General features: G+C 57.3%; 1 long non-coding RNA gene across 12 annotated transcripts in view; it reads left to right on the top strand.

Annotated features, from left to right (window-relative positions):
* LOC105294790 overlaps positions 1-4,373 on the top strand; it is a 17,565-nt gene extending 13,192 nt beyond the window's left edge. For 8 of the 12 annotated variants that reach the window (XR_002781322.1, XR_896095.2, XR_002781321.1 and 5 more), the window contains 2 exons: positions 1,661-1,811; positions 3,124-4,373. This is a non-coding gene — a long non-coding RNA (uncharacterized LOC105294790). The remainder of the gene's footprint in view (positions 1-1,660; positions 1,812-3,123) is intronic. The other 4 variants (XR_002781324.1, XR_002781323.1, XR_002781319.1 and 1 more) reach the window with 4 other exon arrangements.
* Positions 4,374-4,379: the final 6 nt, after the last annotated feature.

Below are 4,379 nucleotides of genomic sequence, written 5' to 3'. Positions count from 1 at the left end.
TCCCTCCTACGATCTGAGCTGCCACCGTTTACTGAGTGAGTCTTTACTGTGTGCCAGGCGGTGACTGACCTACTTTAATTCAATATGCCTAAGTGGGAGGTATCCATTTTTTTTTTTTTCAGGAAACAGAGAGATTGATGCACTTGCCCAAGGTCACACAGCTTGCATTGAGTGGAGCCTGACTTTGAACTCTTGTGCCCTTGGCCAATCTCCTCTGCATCTCGCTTGGGATCCAGGCTCTGTACAGAGGGGCTGGGCCACCTTGGGTGAGTGGCTTAAGCCCCAGAGCCACAAAGCCAGGGGGAAATCTCCAGAACCCGCTGAGATGATGGTGATAAGTTGTCAGTATCGCCAGGTTAGGGAAGCATAGAAGGGCCCAGACTCTCACTCTAGGGCACACAGCAGGCTGAGCCAAGACTCGCCCAGGGAGATGATGGCTCCCCTTCCCCTGGCTCTCTGTCGGTGGCTCCAGCAGGCCGTGCGTGGTCGGGAAGGGCCGCCACAGCTGACTGGGCTCTGGCGGACAGTAGGACAGATGATGGCTGCCCCCTCCCAGGGCCCGCGGGCTTCGCGGCTCCGCCGCCTCCCCCCTGAGCAGGTTTCCTTTAAGAAAGCAGAAGATTGATTTCCTGGCCGGCTCTGCGCCGAGGAGCCCGTCCAAATGGTTTGCATGTCTGCATTTTTTACTGCTCCGGTTTAATATGTATGCAAATGCCGGCCGGCTGCGCCCGCGCCGCGCAGTCACACGCGGCGCCCCATTAAAGCGGCCGTCCGGGCGCGCACCTCATTCGAGGCGACGGGCTCGGCGGCCTGATAGATGGGGTGCGGGGACGGAGACAAATGACAGGCTTTTGTAATTTCTTTCTCTCTTTTTTTTTGGGGGGGAGGGGAGCGAAGGGGGGCTCAAGGCTGGAGACAGCAGAGGAGATTTAAATATATGCAAAATTGTTTGTGGGTTTAGGGCGGGGAGTGTGGAAACGGGAGCCGGGAGGAGAGGGATCAGCGTTCGCCTCCGTGGGAGTCGGGCTGGAGGCTGGAGGAGGAGCCGGAGCCCCCACAGTCCCCTTCTGGCGCAGGGAGCAGCTTTGCTCCTGATAAGCAGGCACGGTCCTATGAGAAGCTCGGCTTCGGCCTCGGAGAAAAGGAAAATGCAGCTTATTTTCAGCCCGGTTGGCCAGGGAGGCCGCTGACTGCCGGTTTTCCCATCCACCTCCCACTTCCTTTTTCTTGGGCTTCCGGTGCTCATAACTTTATAGGTATGATATCATTTAACTCTCGCCCGAGCCCTGTGAGGTGCATTACACCCATTGTACGGATGGGGAAACTGAGGCTCGGCAGGAGCAAAGTCCCTTGGGGCAGGTCGGGGAGTAGCTGGGACTCTCAGAGCCTTAACTTTGACTCCCACAGCCCTTAGCTTAACCATCTCTTGCTCTGTAGAGTCTGCTCCCAGCTCTGGGGGCTGGGGTGGGCGGGGACCCCCACCGCAACCCATGCTCTGCATCCTACTCCCTGCCAGGGTCCTACCTGCCCCTACTGCCTGGTAAGAAACCCACGTCAGACTCAGCTAAAGACCGAGCCCCCGAATTTCAAAATATTGTGTAAGCCTAACATTTGAGGTGTGAATTTTAAAGGAATTTTTCCTAATTTCTCAGGATTTTAGGACACGTGGCAGCTGGGGGGCAGCCTGGAAGGTTGTGTGAAGATGGGACCATTTCACAGAGAAAGCTCCCACTCAAAGAGAGGGCCATTCAGACCAACTGAGGACTCAGAGTTCCACATTTCTGTGCGTGTGTTCACGTCAGTGTGTACGCGTGAGTCACTGTGTCAGTGTGTTTATCTGTGTGCCAGTGTGTGTGTCGATGTGACAGCCGCTGAGAACTCTCGTCCTTGGCTGGTGAGCAGCTGGAGTGCCGACTTCCCTGGGGGTTAGGCCCCTCTGTCCCCCGCAGACCGGTTCTGCTCCCCTTTCCAGCAAAAGCCTCTGTCATTTCAGCTGCAGGGTGGGGGTAGGACACCTCGCCAGGCAGCAGTGAGGTGAGGATCCCCAAAGGGCGAGGCACCCCGAAAGCTCTGCATTATTGGGGGTGGGGTGTAGCCTGCTGCCTGGGATCTCTGGGCAGAAAACGAGGGGCACACGCAACTCTCTGAGAGGCTCTGTGTGTGTGTGTGTGTGTGTGTGTGTGTGTGTGTGTGTGTGTGTGTACGTGAATGTGACAACCCAGATTTTCACATGTCGATTCATCTAAAATGCTGGCTATCCAGATGGGGACTTGCTCTCCTCATCCAGCTGCCTTCCGGGTGAGGCCGAGGGCCTTTTCCGTCTGACAGGCCCCTCTGGGGCAGACTGGGCTTCGGAGGCCGCTGTTTCAGAAGTGGCCCTCCTGACCGCTGGCATCCGTGCACGGTCATCAGCCATGCAAAGACCAACCTGGGGAGATGCCCGAGGGGTTCCTGAGCCCTGGCGGGGATGTAGGGTGTGTGTGTGTGCTTGAGTGAGTGTGTGTGCACATGAGGGTGAAGGGGTATGTGCTGGGGGGTGCACACGTGACTGAGGCTGGGTGTGCCTGTGTGTGCCAGGCCAGGGGAGGGGGACGTGAGAAAGGCTCTGCCACATTCATCTCTGAGTTGCCTTCAGAAAGAATCGGACTTGGGTGGAACCTCTGGGATCCTGCGTCCCGTCCCTCCCCCGCTCGGGGGAGACGGCAGCAGGGCCCCCTACCTCGCTGGTTGCCTCAATGTCCTTTGTCATTGACCTTCCTGTTTTCTCATCTCTGCAAATCCCATGGCTCCAATCAATCCCATTGCTCTCTCTCCCTGGGGATCCCCACCCCGCCTCCCATCCAAACCTCCCCCTTTCCCCCACCCAGCGGCCAGGATGGTCCCTGGAACAGCCTCCTGAAAGGCCCCCTCTGACCTTGTCCCACTCCTCCTCCCTCCCCCACCCCCCTCTTCCTCTCTCAAGTCCACCAGCCCTGGCGTCCCATGAGCCGTCTCTCCCGAAGTTTCCACCCAGACATCCTCACTGCCCACCCCTCACCCCCCTTGCCCTCTCCGACCACCCACCTCCCACCCCCTCCCTGCCCACTTGCTTATTTCGTTTGTCCGCTCTCATCTACCCCACAGGAATGTGAGCCTTATGAGAACCTGGAAAGTGGGGTGCTCAGTAAGTTTCCGATGTCTGGCCCTCACTGAGAGTGGGGCTCATTCACCCGGGCCCAACCAGACAGAGACTCCAAGTCCTAAGTCTTCTCTCAACCCACCTATGTCTTGGGACAGTCCACCCTTCCTCCAGGCCACCCCAGGGTGTCTGTCCCCTTCCCTGGGCCGGACCCAGCCACAGTCACAGCACCAACAGTGGTAACAGTGACCTGTCTCCTGTAGTCTATTTGCTCCACCCCATCAAGAAAATTCATTTTTAGTGGACATCCCCATAAAGCCAGCCCCGAAGCCCAGAGAACAAGGGTGATGAGCCTGGCGGTGCGGCGGAGCCCTGAGTCTCCCCGAGAAGGAATCACCGAGTGTGCAGGTTTGCTTGCTCAGCGCTCTCCTCCTGCTGCCAGGAGGGCAGACCCTAGGCTCTGCCACGACCTCCCCAAAGCCCCAAACCCGCCGAGCACATGGTGGTCACTCAGCAAGGACCTGCTAAAATAGACAAGCGAGAGGATGCAGGAATCGATGAGACCATAGGCTGTGGCAAAGCATCTCCAGGCCTCCTGCCCCGAGGCCCCCTCGGGGTCCGTATCCTCACTCCCCAGCTGGTTGGGGGGCTGCCGTGTGTGGGCCCGCTGAGTCAGGCCCTACCCTGGGCAAGGGGCCACCACGGCTCTCACTGATTTTGCTGACGGGGCTGAAAATGCGTCTGCACCTCCCTCTGCGACCCGCCATTACTCATGGTTGGCATTTATCCCCAAGCAAGGGGTGACCCGCGGAGCAGCCCGAAGCCTCCCGTGTGTTCTGAAGAAGGGGCGGCTCGAGGCTGGGCTGTGAGGAGGCGCCGCAGGAATGGCGAGCAGCTGCTCTGAGTGCAGTGACCACATTTTTCTGAGCTGAAAAATTAGGACACAGGATGTAGCTGAGGGTTTTCTCAGATTTGTTCATTTAATGAGTAGGAAAATCTTACGGAGGTATGAAAGTTACGCGTATTTTGTTATGTAGGTAATGGATTGTCTTCATTGAAAAGAATCTGAGTTTCCAAAACCGGGGAGATTCTGGAAATTAATGATTCAATGTGACTAATATCTTGGGAGCATCTGGGTCGACACCGTCCTTGGTGCTTGCACTATAATGGGGGACAATACAGACGTGATCCTGGCCTCACGGAGCTCACGTGTGGAGGCTGACATTACTCAGGTAATTTTGCGAGCAGCCCCAGAGGTGCT

This window comes from Pteropus vampyrus, unplaced genomic scaffold (assembly GCF_000151845.1).
Source record: "Pteropus vampyrus isolate Shadow unplaced genomic scaffold, Pvam_2.0 Scaffold95, whole genome shotgun sequence".
Taxonomy (NCBI): domain Eukaryota; kingdom Metazoa; phylum Chordata; class Mammalia; order Chiroptera; family Pteropodidae; genus Pteropus; species Pteropus vampyrus.
This window is presented reverse-complemented; position numbering and strand designations above follow the sequence as displayed.